The sequence below is a fragment of the Pezoporus occidentalis genome, unplaced genomic scaffold, assembly GCF_034315485.1.
Source record: "Pezoporus occidentalis ecotype Australia unplaced genomic scaffold, CSIRO_AGI_Poc_V1 ctg146, whole genome shotgun sequence".
NCBI lineage: Eukaryota > Metazoa > Chordata > Aves > Psittaciformes > Psittacidae > Pezoporus > Pezoporus occidentalis.
In genome coordinates, this window is record NW_026913274.1 from 1703113 (window position 1) to 1719520 (window position 16408).

A 16408-nucleotide genomic window follows, 5' to 3' on the forward strand; every position below is an offset into this window, starting at 1 on the left:
TAATCTTAAAACAAAATCACAAATTCTGGCAGGCAATGCTTTCACTTGATCCTGTTTGTATCTGCTTGGGCTGGATTGTAATTCTGCCACTAAGATCTGTCATAGACAGCAGACACACTCCCAAGCTCCAAATGATGACTGATGAAACTTGTCCCTTTTTTATGAAGGGGTAGCTAAGATCTCTTGGCTACCAGAAAATATCTGGACTGAAAGTCATTGAATTTTTAAAGTGTTGATAACTACATCCATATATTTCAGTGAAATTCTGATTAAACAGAGCGATAAACAGACCAATAGAAGATACAGTGTACCTATATGTTTTCTAATTAAATATCATAAATACATATAATGATCGGAGCTAGCCTAGCTAGAGCCACAGCCAGCACACTTCAGCGACCGCGAGGGTCAGCGGAGATAGGAAAATCAGAGGGGATAGCGCAGAGACATCGCGATTCCCGACATCTCCCGATGCCCGAAGCCCCAGCAGCCCTTGTGAGAGAGCGGCTGACGTGGCGGGGGGCGTTCCCACGGTGACGGTGACCCCCCCTCTGCCCCTTGCCTTGAAAGAGCTCTGAGAGGGCAGCGGCGTCGCTGCCCACCAGGCGCAGGGAGGAACAAGCAGGTCGTGTTGCTGACCCTGTTGCTGGTGTCCCAGACTGCGGACCAATATGGTTGCCTCCAGAAAGAGGGCTTGCAGTAAGGTGACTGCAGCAACTCAGACAGAGACCCCGTCCCAAACCGTGGCTGTTCAGGTCTCTGGGTGCAGGGAGTGCCAGAGCCTGCTGCTGCCGGGGGAGGGAGGACAGCGTTCCACCTGCGTGAGGTGTGAGCAGGTAGAAGATCTGCTTAGCCTGGTGGCAGGACTTAAGGAGGAGGTTGAGACGCTGAGGACCATCAGGGAGTGTGAAAGGGAGATTGACTGGTGAAGTAACTCCTTGGCGTGCCAGTCGGAACGGTTCCAGGGAGATACCCCCCAAAAGGGGAAGGACCCCCTGCCCTCTCATACAGGGGGGCATGGCCCGAGACAGCCCCTGCTCTGTAGCTGTTGCGCAGAGGTAGGGGACCAAAAAGACGACGAGGGTTGGAAGCGAGTTCCAGTTCGGCGTCATGGGAAACCCTCCCCCCTTCCTGCCCTGCTTCCCCAGGTGTCCCTTCGTAATAGGTTCAGAGGCCCTGGATCTTGAAGGAGAGGTAGGTGAGAATGTGTGACAAGGCCAGCCCACAAGGCCACATAGGAAAAGGGGGTCGACTGCACCTCAAGACTGCCTCTGTTAAGAAAGAAAGAAGGGTCATTGTAGTAGGGGATTCCCTTCTGAGAGGAACAGAGGGCCCAATATGCAGAGTTGACCCTCATCATAGGGAAGTGTGTAGTCTGCCTGGAGCCCGGATCAGGGATATCACTAGGGCGCTCCACAACCTGGTGCACCCGACAGACTACTACCCACTGCTGATCTTCCAGACAGGTGAGGGGGAAGCTGCCTCCCGCAGTCTGAGGGGGATGAAGAAAGACTACAGGGCCTTGGGACGGATGGTGAAAGAGTCTGGGGCTCAAGTGATCTTCTCCTCACTCCTTCCATCTTCCACTGATGATGTGGGATGGAATGGGAAGATTCAGTGCATAAACGACTGGCTTCGAGACTGGTGCTACAGGCAGGGCTTTGGTTTTATAGGGCACCAGGACAATGACAAGTGGGAAAGGTTTATCTCACAGGCAAAAGGATGCTGGGGCGTGAATTAGCAGGGCTCATTTGGAGAGCTTTAAACTAGATTTGAAGGGGGATGGGTTTGTAGCTGGGCTTGCACCAGTGGGGCAGCACTCCAGAATTAATGAAGACTGGGAGGCCTCCTATAATCCTAGGGTGAAATCGGTGTGCTCAGCTCGCTCACTGGAATGTCTGTACACCAATGCGCGCAGTATGGGAAATAAGCAGGAGGAGTTGGAAACCTGTGTTAAGTCAGGAGACTATGATCTGGTGGCAATTACAGAGACGTGGTGGGACAGCTCACATGACTGGAATATAGTCATGGAGGGCTATGTCCTTTTCAGGAAAGACAGGCCAGCCAGGAAGGGTGGTGGGGTTGCTCTTTATGTGCGGGAGCAACTACAGTGCACCGAGTTCTGTCCAGGGACAGATGACGAGCGAGTTGAGAGTCTGTGGGTGAGAATTAAGGGGCAGGCTGGCAGGGGCGATACTGTTGTAGGTGTCTGTTACAGACCACCGGATCAGGGTGAGGAAGTTGACGAGGCCTTCTACAGGCAGCTGAGAGCGGCCTCACAGTCACAGGCCATGATTGTCGTGGGGGATTTTAACTTCCCTGATGTTTGCTGGAAGGACCACTCGGCAACCCAGCCGCAGTCCAGGAGGTTCCTCCAGTGTATGGATGATAACTTCCTCCTGCAAATGGTGGATGAGCCGACCAGGAGAGGAGCGCTGCTGGTTCTCATCTTCACTAACAAGGAGGATCTGGTAGAAGCAGTAAGGGTTGAGGGCTGCCTTGGTTGCAGCGACCATGAGATGGTGGAGTTCAGGATCTTGTGTGGTAAGACCAAGTAGAATAGCAAGTAGAATTGCAACCCTGGACTTTAGCAGGGCAAACTTTGGCCTTTTCAAGCAATTGCTAGGGGAAATCCGATGGGCAAGGCTGTTTGAAGGTAAAGGGGCCCAAGATAGTTGGTTGGCATTCAAGGACTGCTTTTTCCGAGCTCAAGATCAGAGCATCCTGGCACGTAAGAAGTCAAGGAAGAGGGCCAGGAGACTTGCGTGGCTAAATAGGGAATTGCTGGGTATGCTCAAGTGGAAGAGGAGAGTTTACAGGTCATGGAAGGAGGGGCTGGCCACTTGGGAGGAATATAAGGCTGCTGCTAGAGGATGCAGGAAGGCAACTAGGATGACTAAGGCCTCCTTAGAATTAAACCTGGCGAGAAGGGTCAAGGACAGCAAAAAGAGCTTTTTCAAATACATGGCAGACAAAACTAACACCAGAGGCAATGTAGGCCCACTGATGAAGGGGATGGGTGCCCTGGTGACAGAAGATACAGAGATGGCAGAGTTACTGAATGCCTTCTTTGTCTCTGTCTACTCTGCTGCAGGCAGTCCTGAAGAGCCCTGTACCCCTGAGACCTTAGATGAAGTCAGGTCAACAGAGTGGTTTGTCGATGAGGAATGGGTTAGAGACCAGGTGAGCAATCTGGACATCCATAAATCCATGGGTCCAGATGGGATGCACCCGCGGGTGCTGAGGGAACGGGCGGAAGTCATTGCTAGACTGCTCTCCATCATCTTTACCAAGTCTTGGGAAACGGGAGAGGTGCCTGAGGACTGGAGGAAAGCAAATGTCACTCCAGTCTTCAAAAGGGCAAGAAGGAGGACCCGGGTAATTATAGACCGGTCAGCCTCACCTCCATCCCTGGGAAAGTGATGGAACACCTTATCCTTGGTGCCATCTTAAGGCATATGAAGGATAAGAGGGTTATGAGAGGCAGTCAACATGGCTTCACCAGGGGGAAATCATGCTTGACCAATCTCTTAGCCTTTTATGAGGAAATAACACGGTGGATGGATGATGGCAGAGCGGTGGATGTGGTCTACCTTGACTTCAGCAAAGCTTTTGACACAGCATCCTCACAGCTAAATTGAGGAAGTGTGGTCTGGATGATCAGGTAGTGAGGTGGACTGTGAACTGGCTGAAGGAGAGAAGCCAGAGAGTTGTAGTCTATGGGGCGGAGTCTAGTTGGAGGCCTGTAACTAGTGGAGTGCCTCAAGGGTCAGTACTGGGACCGGTATTGATATATTCATCAATGATTTAGATGAGGGAATTGAGTGTACTATCAACAAGTTTGCTGATGACACTAAGCTGGGAGGAGTGGCTGACACGCCAGAAGGCTGTGCTGCCATCCAGCGAGACCTGGACAGGCTGGAGAGTTGGGCAGGGAATAACTTGATGAAATGTAACAAGGGAAAGTGTAGAGTCCTGCATCTGGGCAGGAACAACCCCAGGTTCCAGTGTAAGTTGGGGAACGACCTGTTAGAGAGCAGTGTAGGGGAGAGGGACCTGGGGGTCCTAGTGGACGACAGGATGACCATGAGCCAACATTGTGCCCTTGTGGCCAAGAAGGCCAATGGCATCCTGGGGTATATTAGAAGGGGGGTGGTTAGTAGGTCGAGAGAGGTCCTCCTTCCCCTCTACTCTGCCCTGGTGACACTGCATCTGGAATATTGCGTCCAGTTCTGGGCCCCTCAGTTCAAGAAGGACAGGGAGCTGCTGGAGAGAGTCCAGCGCAGGACAACTAAGATGATCAAGGGAGTGGAACATCTCCCTTATGAGGAAAGACTGAGGGAGCTGGGTCTCTATAGTTTAGAGAAGAGGAGACTGAGGGGTGACCTTATTAGTGTCTATAAATATATAAAGGGGGAGTGTCACGAGGATGGAGCCAGGCTCTACTCAGTGCAAACAATGATAGGACAAGGGGTAATGGGTACAAACTGGAACACAAGAGGTTCCACTTAAACTTGAGAAGGAACTTCTTCTCAGTGAGGGTGACAGAGCACTGGAACAGGCTGCCCAGGGAGGTTGTAGAGTCCCCGTCCCTGGAGACACTCAAAACTCACCTGGACACATTCCTGTGTAACCTTATCTAGGTGTCCCTGCTCCGGCAGGGGGATTGGAGTAGATGAGCTTTTGAGGTCCCTTCAAATCTCTAGCATACTGTGATACTGTGATAATGCCATACTGGTTCATAACTCAGATTTAATGATTCTCATCTGAACAAAGTTTAGTACTGCTCTCTAGAGATCGAGAATTTTGAGACTTAAACTGCAAAAGTGTAAAAGAAACTTAATAGACTTACAATTCCTGCATGGCAAGTGTCTAAAATTTCAGTCACCCTGGAAGGCTGATTCTGCTCTCATCTATTTTAATTTCATACCAGTGTACCTCCATCAAAAGTCTTAATTTATACCAGTGAAAATTATGAAAGATGTTATTATCCATGTCACATAATAACTGTAACCTATCTTTAGAGTCTTCCACAGATCCTGTTCTGCCCCTTTCTGCTCCAAATGAGTCACACACCAGAGTACACTTGTGTCAGGTCTGCGGCTAACCTGCAGGCAACTTGTTATTCCTGGTAAATTGGAGGCGTCATCTAATACAGGAATTTAAGGTAAATTTATTGGGAAAACAGTTCCCTTTAAAATTAGTTGATTAAGTATGCTAGAAAACATTAGGCCAACAAAACCCTTGAATAATTTGAGATGTTAAGCTGACTTTGAAAAGTTGATAAGGGATCAAAATATAGATATATTTTAAGTGACTAAAACAGAGAAATATATCTAAATTTGCTTCTGAAACTGGTCATCAGAGATCTGCAAATCATTGCAAGAAGATAAACCTTTGTTAAGATGGATGTTTGCCGATGACACCAAACTGTGTGGTTCGGTTGATACACTGGAGGGAAGGAATGCCATCCAGAGGGACCTTGACACACCTGTGAGGTGGGCTGATGCCAACCTCATGAGGTTTAAGCATGCCAAGTGCAAGGTCCTACAGGTGGGTCGGAGCAAACCCAGGCACAGCTACAGGTTGGGCAGGAAAGAGATTCAGAGAAGCCCTGCGGAGAAGGACTTGGGGGTGTTGGTTGATGAGAAAATGAACATGAGCCAGTAGTGTGAGCTTGCAGCCCAGAAAGCCAACCGTATCCTGGGCTGCATCAAAAGGAGTGTGACCAGCAGGTCGAAGGAGGTGATCCTGCCCCTCTACTCTGCTCTTGTGAGACCTCACCTGGAGTATTGTGTGCAGTTCTGGTGTCCTCAACATAAAAAGGACATGGAACTGTTGGAACAAGTCCAGACAAGGGCCAAGAGGATGATCAGGGGACTGGAGCACCTCCCGTATGAAGACAGTCTGGGAAAGTTGGGGCTCTTCAGCCTGGAGAAGAGAAGACTGCATGGAGACCTCATAGCAGCCTTCCAGTATCTGAAGGGGGCCTATAGGGATGCTGGGGAGGGACTCTTCATGAGGGACTGTAGTGTCAGGACAAGGGGTAATGGGTTCAAACTTAAACAGGGGAAGGTTAGGTTGGATCTAAGAAGGAAATTCTTTCCTGTTAGGGTGGTGAGGCACTGGAATAGGCTGCCCAGGGAGGTTGTGAATGCTCCATCCCTGGCAGTTCAAGGCCAGGTTGGACGAGGCCTTGGGTGATATGAGTTAGCATAAGGTGTCCCTGCCCACAGCAGGGTGGTTGGAACTAGATGATCTTAAGGTCCTTTCCAACCCTAACAATTCTATGATTCTATGATTCTGTGTTTGAGTCCATATATTCAGAGATGTAGTTCTATACTGGTAGGACTTCCAAACTTAACTCTATTAAGTTCTTCTACTCCAGACCTACCTGAGGATGACAAAAAGACTTTTTTTTTCTTTTTCTTCAGAGTAAAATCAATAAATAAAGGCAAGTGAGAAATTAATCTATTAAATATACCGTAATACCAATATGAAAGATGTCTTCTGTGTTTCATCAGTGAATGATATTTGTATGTGTAATTAATATAGATTGTTTCTTAGAGAATTCTTCACAAAGAACATTCTGGAAGTATAGCAATTTGGTGTATCACTAGTATTCTAAGCAACAGCTTAGCATTAAAGTGTTGGTGAGATTTATTTTTCCATTTTACTCCACATCTTTTTTAACACAGCTATCAAAATGATTGTCTAGCACATTTTTGTCATGTATTTGGTACTGATAGTGACTATTATGGCAACTATAATGATAACAATAGCAATTGTAATAATAATCCTTTTGCTTGCTACTTCTACTGAAACATCTCAAATTAAAATTCTGTATGTAAGTAAAAATGATTTTAATCTTCTATTTTATAGATATGTAAGGAGAAGCAAGCAAATATTACATTAAAATATATTTGTGTTCCTTGTTTTTTCATTTTATTCTTTGTTGCACATATGAGCTGTATTCTAAAGAGCTATATAAATTATCATCCAAAAGAACGTATCTCAGTCATAGGGTAGTTTCTCACTAGATTGTTTAGTATGCATGTATAGGGTAGAGATTATTTTGGCGTCCTTACTACCTTCTCTTCCCACCATCCCCTCTGTTACTGCAGCGTGCTTTTCCATGTTTCATTTCTCTTTTTCTTGACACCTATAAGACTCTAGCTCTATGTTTAAAGCCAACTTCTGAGAAGCACAAGAGGAGGTTTTAAGTCTTATCTGCATAATAAAGAAGGAGAATAAAGAGGTTTTCCAGTCACTTCTTCACAGAAAAAGAAACAGAAAAAGAAAAAGGAAAAGGAAAAGGAAAAAGAAAAAAAAAAGAAAAAGAGAAAAAGAAAAAGAAAAAAAGAAAAAGAAAAAAGAAAAAGAAGAAAAAAGAAAAGAAAGAGAAAAAGAAAAAAAAAGAAAAAAGAAAAAAAAAGAAAAAGGAACAGAAAAAAAGAAAAGAAAAAAGAAAAAAAAAGAGAAAAAAAAGGGAAAATGAAAATAAAAGAAGGGAAAACAAAAATAAAAAAAGGAAAAAGGAGAAGGGAAAGAGAAAGAATAAAAAGAGAAAATCAACAAAACACAAAATAAAACAATTATCAGTTGTATAGATAACATTTATATAACATGTATGTTAAGACAGTTGTGTAGCTGTGTAGGTTAAGGTAGGGTAGGTCAGCTTCCAAGTCCTGATGTAGTATGAGTGGCAATATTAAAGAAAAGCAACTTCTCTCAAGGACAGGAAGTGATTTCAGTGTCAAACTTTTCTTATGTAGCCGTATTTCCACCTGTCCTAGATGTCACTAGTTTTAAAGTTCTGATATTTGTGAACAAATCATTGTGGGTACTCACCCCAGGGAGGCCATATTAGGCACAGCCTAGGGCTACATGGTGTAGTGTGAGGTGTCTCTGCTTATGGCATGATCTTAAAGTCCTTTCCAACCCCTAACCATTCTATGAATCTACAATTCTATATTTGTGTCAGCACTGACGTTTCCCCTGCTGGAAGGTCTTTGAAATAGGTAGGTCTGATTCTGAAAATGAAAGTGGGATAGATTTTATCTGAAAAAGATGTCATTGAAATCAGTGAGATTCACTCTTTTATGATAGTAGTTATTGCATAGTCTGCCCTTGTATTTGAGAGAGTCAAAAGAAACACCAGTAGACTGGGTAACTGTTAAGTTTTTCAAATACAAAATGAATTGAAATGCTGTCATAGCTGTAACTCCTCAATGTGGTTCAATCAATGTAGAATTGAATGAAACAGAACAAACTATTTCAGTTGAAAAGGACCTACAATAATCATATAGTCCAACTGCCTGACCGGTTCAGGTCTGACCAAAAGTCGAAGCATGTTATTAAAGGCGCTGTCCAAATGCCTCTTAAAGGCTGACAGGTATGGGGGGCTTGACCACCTCTCTTTGTTTCTGACCACCCTCTTGTTAAAGACATACTTCCTCAAGTCCAGTCTAAACATCCTCAGTTGCAGTTTTGAACCATTTACACGCATCCTATTGCTGGATACCAGGAAGAAGAGAACAGCACCTCCCGCTCCGCTTCCGCTTTTCAGGAATCTGTTGGAAGAAAGGATCTTGTCCCTCAGCCTCCTTTTCTCCAAACTAGACAATCCCAAAATCCTCAGCTGTTCCTCACAGGACATTCCTTCCAGCCCTTTCAACAGCTTTGTTGCCAAACTCTGGGCACATTCGCAGACCTTCATATCCTTCTCAAACTGCAGAGAGAACTCCTCCAGAACTGCACACGTTGGGAAAATTCCTTCTAAATCTTCAGACTATAATGTTTTAAGAACATGTGCAAGGTTAAAAATTAAGAGTTACTCCTGAAAGACATTCTGATGTCATCGTTTCACCATATCCTCATCAGAGGTTTGTCAGCACAATCTGCACCTGTTGTGGGTGCAGAATTGCAATGTTTGAATCCCCAGGTGACACCATGCTGTTATGCTGCAGCCCAGTTCCAGATGTCTCTTGCCTGGGCACCTTTTCCACCCAGGGGATCAGCTGCATAGCTGAACATCTCTAGGCCATGCATGCTTCTCCCCTAATACAAGAGCACTCATCCATTAGGAACCAGCAATTACAAGGCTTTGGCCACAGCACACGTGTCTCTTTAGACCCATTCATCTCAGCTTCTTTCTCAGTGGAGTGTATTGAAAAAAGTTCAGAGGATGGAACCTAGGGAGATCAAGCAAGTGGTCAACATCCAAAAGGTGCAAAATACACTGAAAAAGGAAAGAAAATAGTCTCCCCAGCTAAAAGGGGAGCAAAGCCAACTTATGTCAAACAGCCGTTCAACTAGCAGCTCTTGCAAAGCTACTAGTTAGTATTCCATTTCCAGGCCCTGGCAAACGCCCCATCCCATTATGAGAGAATATAATCTCCTTTCTGCTACATCATTCATTTTTGATAAATCACATGCAGAGCTTTTATATCATAAACCTCCAAAATAAAACTCATGTTCACACATCTCACATAAATAAATAAAACAATAAACAAACATGCACACACACATAAGCAAAAGCCAAATAATTATTGAGTTGCCAGCATTCCAAATGCTGGATTATAAATTATAGGTTCATTAGGGAATTTTGCCCTCTTTGACTCAGTTGTGATAAATGCGCATTAAAATGTAAACTGTATGATAGACTGTGGATATACTCACAGGAAGTCTAGGTTCCTCTGATAAATTATTCTGGCTGCTACAGAAAGGTCAGCATTTTACCTGCTTCTGGAGAAAAAAAAAAGACCTTGTAGGTCTGAACAATGCCATGGGTTTTCTTGGCAACTTACTCTGTTTCCATATGATAAAAGTGGGAGCACTAATTTAATACTTAGCTATAATGAGGACTATCATATAATTTTCTTAACAGACACAGTTATCAACTCCAGATATGCACAGTAAAGCACATAAAATTATTCAAAATTATGATTTTTATGATAGTAAAAATGTGACTTTCTAGTTTGCCTCTGTGTGGGTACTGCTAGTGTATGCTTTTCCAGCTTCTTTCTGTAATGATAATGAGTATAAATTTATGCAAACAAAGAGACAAGGTTTTACTGTCAGAAAACCACACAGATCTGAGAAATACAGATTTAAGAAATTAAATTAATTTTGTGAGACATGACAAACACCTAGCACTAAGTAGAGGTTGTCTAATATAGAAATATAAGAAACTAACCATTATCATAAAGTAAAATTAACTCACTTCTGTTCATTACTTACATTTCAGTTTATGGCCACCCAAGCTGCAACTGCATGATATTTCCATGAAGGGCAACTCTTCTAATGTATCAGTGTAGATATGCTGGTAGTAGATCATGAAGCTTCAACATCGTGTGCTACACTACATAAATAAGTATAGTGTGCTAAAAAGAAATGCAATCTTAAATAAAAAGAATGAAAAAAATTAAAAATCATCCCAGGAAGACAATGACTTACAAATTAATTTGTTTCGTTTTGAGTTAGTTTTTGGTAAAGTGTTTATGGCTGTTCTCCTACTGACAGGAATTATATGGAGCATCTTTGCCCCCATGTACTATAGGATAATGGGTGAGAATTTTCTCTCAGCATGTTTCTGGATGAAATAAATTTGGAGAAAGGGGTAGCACTACGACTCAGAGGGCCCTAGGTTGCAGAAACAGTCTTCCATAAACCACATGAAGTTCAAAAGAAGCAAATACAAAGTCCTAGATCTGGAACAGAATAACAACATGCAATAGTACAGACTGTGAAACTACTGCTAGGGATAAAGCTTTGCTTGTATGTTCTATTTCTAACTTCGGATTTTTACTATGTATTTCTACAGGCTGCAAAAGGCAAGGACATGAATGGAGTTGTGGTGAGTTTTATGTGTCCGTGTGAAAGGCTGTTCCACTAGTGATTTTGCCATGGATAACTGTGCCAGAAAACAATAAAAAGATGTAATAGTCAGATAAGTTCACAAGAACAAATGCCAAAATAAGTAATATACCCTTATGCTTCTGCATAATTTTTCATCATTTGAAGATCACTCATTTACTAGTTTGTGAGTCCAGACACCTGATTGCAACGGTATTTAAAAAAAGTTTTCAGTGTCCCTGTGTAGTAACTCGAAGATTGAAATGCAGTGGATGTAAACAGAAATATTCTGTGTGGTTCCGAGCAGAAGAGAAATAGGAAGGGGAAGGGGAAAGGGAAGGAGAACAGGAAGGAGAAGCAATACGAGAGTAAGGGAGAGACAAGGGGACGGAAGAAGGAAGGGAACACAAATTTCAGCATAACTGATAGTCTAAAAGAATTACTGTTCAGTTGTGGTATTTCATAAGGAATGATTTAAAATCTGAAGTGGCATAAATTCTTTGTCTCTGCAAAAGTGTGGTAGACATTTGCTATATATTACAGATGCATTAGACACGTAGATAAAATTGTAAAAGCCATGGAACAATCACCGGACACAGAACTGCTTCAGGCACACCAATCTACAGGTGCTAGCATACTACAATTACAACAACTAGGTTGAATTACAGCTACCCAGCAGAGATGTAATAAAGGTATGAATTATTGACTTGGCATCATCCTGAGACAGCTTTGGTCACAGCTTTGCTATGTTTTGGAGATGATAGAGAAAGATTTGTGTGATGTAAAATTATAATCAAAGACAGTTCAGGATGAAAAATGACTGCCAAGGTTATGAACCTTACTGGGAGGCTGCATACTCTGACAAAAAAAGAACTGCAAGGGAGAAAGTATTGATCATTTGGTAGCAAGGAGCCAACCCAAAACATCAGGCTCCGTTCAGAATTTAACTTCAGGATTTATTCACTTGTCCAAACAGCACATGTAGCTCAGGGAGTTAATTATATCAAAGTGGGCAAAGATGGGACAAACATACGAAATGGCAGCTTCAAAGCCCAGGTTGCCCCTGGAGAGAAAAAGTGAAAGGAAAGCAGCTGTGGTTCTCAGTCTAAGAAGTGGGCAACACAGATGTAAGGATTAAGATTTACAAAATCACATTGTAATGAAGAAATAAGGTCCTATTTCTATATCTTATGGCTTTTGTTTGGTCTATGTGTGTTGGTCTTTTTTTTTTTAATACCGGCTCTATATGAGTGCTATTTTGTTTCTGATCACTATTAATGTCTCATGGCATTCAAAATGGGGAACTTCAGAGAAGTTAGGGTGAAACTGTGCTGCATGTCAGGACAGGAACAGGAAGAAAAATCTTTCTTTGACACAAACACCTGTAATCAGGAACTTTGTGCACTTTCTGAAATAGGGTTTGAAACCATCTTAAGGAGTTTTTCAGTACCAAAGCTGTTGAAGCCATGTTCTCTGTGGGTCACTCCTGTTGAATACAGCAGGTGCATAAAACATAACACAGGGCAAAGAGCAGCACTATGGTTGCAAACTGTTGTGTACACAGGTAATAAACTAAGATGGTTGGTAATAAGCTGAGGTGGTTGGATTTGTGTGACCTGAGAGAAGGAATGTGAGGATGAAGTTAGTCATGAAGAAATGGCATAACATCAGCAATAGCAGTAATGCACAGAAAGAAGCTGACGTTGAGAGCAGTTAAGACAACACTACCCACAATTTCTTTCTTTCTCTCCTCTCTCTCAGCTTCAGTTAATGTTTTTCATTGAATTGCTGCAGACTAAGTTTGCACTGAATTTTAAGAATTACACAAAACCCCTCAGAAATCCTGCAAACAAAGCCTAAGGTATTGCAGAAATTGCTAAAAAAAAAAAAACAAAACAAAAAGATGGTGAAATGAATGTAGAGCCTTTGCCAGATTTGAACAGCAAATCTTTATAAGTATTTGAAGTGCTCTTCTTTCTTTCTTTTCTGTCATTCCCTCAGCATTTTAATAATTATAATTAACTCATGCATACTCCATTGGTTCCAAAATTTTTGATCTGGACGACTATTTCTGTACCTTTCTGATACCTGATCTTTTTTTTTTTTTACTGTACATTTTTATTAAACATATTTTTAAATGTCCAGATCATACTAAAAATTAACTTGTACCTGAATGTAATAAACCCTAAATATTAGAAAACATTGACATTAATCAGTGAGACACTATCTAACCTTTTATAGTGTGTCATATGTTTTTTAACACGCTTGTCTTAATGACCATATGAAAGACCCACTGCAAAATAAAAGCCAAGCTGAAAATGTTAATTACAAACTGATGACTGCAAGCATTCCAAAAGGCAAGGAATCAATTAATTAAAAAAAAAAAAAAAGAAAAAGGTTTATAGTGAAAGACTACAAGACTTTTGATTTTCAGGTTTCTCAAAGAACAATATTAGTTAATTGAAAAATTCCTGAGGAATTTGGAGCATAAAATAACAGAGGAAAAAAAAAGGGGGGTGGGGGGGGCTAAGAGGGCATATTTAACCTGGTATTTATTTTTCCATTTTTATTAATTATGCTGCCAAAAAGTCATAGCGAGAAAGAAAACTGAGAATAAAGAGGAGGCAAACAAAAGTGAATAAATAAACTGGAAATATTAATATTTGGAGGTTATGGAGAAAATGGAAAATTTATCAAACAATGAAAAGCAAAGAATTTATTTTTAGTTTTATTAAAGAATATATTTTCTATAAAAATACTTTATTTGTAAAATTTCACTTACAACATAGTTGTTTTTATAGTTCATCTATATCTCCATCTGGTACTTTAACAATTTACCTAGTTATTTCTCCCATTCTATCTTTCCCTCCTTATTTGTTTTCCATATTTGTGCAGCGGGAGATGAAACAAAAGTCAGTTTCTCCCTTGGAAATAACACTTCCTTTTAAGGGGTCATTAAACGTCTGTCTGTCACTTGATTATTCTCTCCTTAGCAAAGTCCTTTATTCTTTACTACTAAATGACCATTTTTATGGACTACATTTCTAATTATTCCTTTCTTTTAATTTTATTATTTTTCTTTATCTTAAATCCTACTTATGCTTACAGGAATAGAGGTCAATAGCTGTAATCAGCTATCTCACATCAGTGACGTCTGAAGTGTTATCATGCTGCATTGTCTGCTTAGTCAAGTTTAGTTTGTAGCCAAGCTTTTCCAGATGTTTAAGACGTTTGGGCCAAAGTCTTCTTTTTAGCCATATTTGATCATACATATGTATAATTTAAATTAATGAAAGTTTAACTCACAGATTTATGTTGTGCCATAGGACAGTTTTACCTACTTAAATAATTTCGAGGTATGTATGAAGGATACAGTAACTCATATTAATGCATTTCCAGAACATGATCACTTACATTGTATTTCCAGCCATTGAAGTACAGTTTTATAGCATCAATAACAAATGCAATAAAATTGTATTTCCTTATTAGGTCTTTTCTAAAAAAAATCCCACACCACCAACCACCAAAACTGAGACTTCTTTTCTTCAGTTACTTTCTTTTAAAAAATGGTTTAATTGTTTTTATGTTGCATAATAAAAGAACAGACGGAATTGATAAAATTAGTTCTAGAAAAACTGGTTGCTGGTTTGTTTTTTTTTTAATCTTCCCATAAAACACAATGCTTGACTGGAATTTGAAGAATGGCCTAATAAAAAGAAATTACTTACAAAAATGTGAGAATTGATAAAAGAAATGGTTGGGATTTTTTTCTGCCATTAAGTAGCTGATTTGAAGACCTATAAATTACTGTGAATATTTTTATCTTATTTTGATTTGGAATAAACTTATTTGCAATTATTCTAATTGAAAAATAAAATTCTAGAGTGGGGCTTTTTTTTTAATGTATATTTGATACATATTGCTTTACACCAGACATTTCTCCTTTTTCCTCTCTACTTGCTGCACAAAGGCTTTTATCTTCAAAACTTTTTTCTTCCCTGCTGATACACAGGCTGGAAGAGAAGGGAAACTTACTTACTCAGGAAGGGGGTAAATTAGCCTGTAGAACTTCTTTTACGAGGTCTGAGAGTTTTTCACTGACCTTTGACTGACTGAAGAAGTTGATGTTTGCGTGGATCACAGACATCAATAATTCTGCGATTCTTTTGTCCTAGGTCTTTGAAATTACACTCAGTCTGGTCCCAGAACTTGTCTGGGTCAGTACATCACGTAACAAGGAGACTGTGGAAGCAGATCGGCATAACAGCCTGCCTGGCTTTTCTGTCATGTGTGAAATTTGGTGAAATGGTTGGGGGGAGCACCTCTTACTTTTGAACGCTTTAATTTCCAAATCTCAAACAGGCACACAGACCATAGTAAGTCATTAATATTATGTGTTTCTGAAATTTCTTGCTTAGCTGTATTTTCAAAATCCTTCCTGGAAGAATTGTGACCAGTCCATATAAACTTGAGTGTCACTGTTGGTCTCTTTGAGACCATACACTTCTTGTTTCTTCTGTACTTATCCTTAAAATGGGATTGCATTTAGTAGATGTTTATAAATATATTATAGAATGATGCACAAAACCCAAACAGATGGTATAGTTTATTACTTCTCCTTACCACATATTACCTTTCTAATACAATTATGAAATATTATGAGATTTTGTGAAAATATATCAGACAATTAGTTAAAATTGGGACATTATCTTCATAATGTGTAATATCAGAAAAACACAATTTTAATTGGACGTTTTATTATCTCTGCTGTGTAAATATTAAAGAGAAACGATTTATGGTTCCATGATATTCTTCCATGCCAGGAAATTTCTAAAGCGGATGCCTGTAACTCCTTCAGAACAAGGAAATTATTTCCAAGTTCTTGCCCTGTTCTTGCCAACATTTTCCATTGAAAATTAAGATCTCCTCAATGACTGAAGAGTTTACATAAGCAAACTCCCTTTAGTTGACAACTTCTACATTATCCATACATTTAGTTCACAGAATGCTGGGATCTCCACATGAAAGTCTGAAAACATCTTGTGTAGGGATAATACCTTAATATTTAAATGATGCCTACCACTGGGGAGTGTTGTAATACTTGTACCAAAAGCAATTTTAAAAAACATGACATTCTTAAAAAATCCGAAGAATTCAGTATGTTTCTATTATGCTTAGGATGAGTTATAACAGTAGCATTTCTGAAAAATAGCTCTTCAGAGATGAAAATATTAGTAGGTCTCAGAAGTCAGGGACATGCATTCATACTTCTTCCACGTATTTTCACTCATGTTTCAGTATACATGAGTATCTGAGCAGATGAGACTGGCAAATTCAGTTTTGATCACTGAAACTCCAATTCCAGATGTACATTTACATTGAAAGTAAAAATAAAAAAAAAAAGGTGTATGGAAAGCACTATTTCTACATAAGTGGTTTTTACCTTGAACCATAAGCCTGTCTTGCCTTTGCAGTAGTGATTCATTTTATTCTCTGCTTTTGTTATTCTAAATAATATTCAACAAGACAAAGCTTTAGAACTGTTTTATTTCAT

General features: G+C 40.7%; 1 pseudogene; it reads left to right on the forward strand.

Moving 5' to 3' along the window:
- Positions 1–5697: 5697 nt before the first annotated feature.
- LOC134159422 (uncharacterized) lies at positions 5698–15158 on the forward strand (annotated as a pseudogene).
- The last annotated feature ends 1250 nt before the right edge of the window (positions 15159–16408 follow it).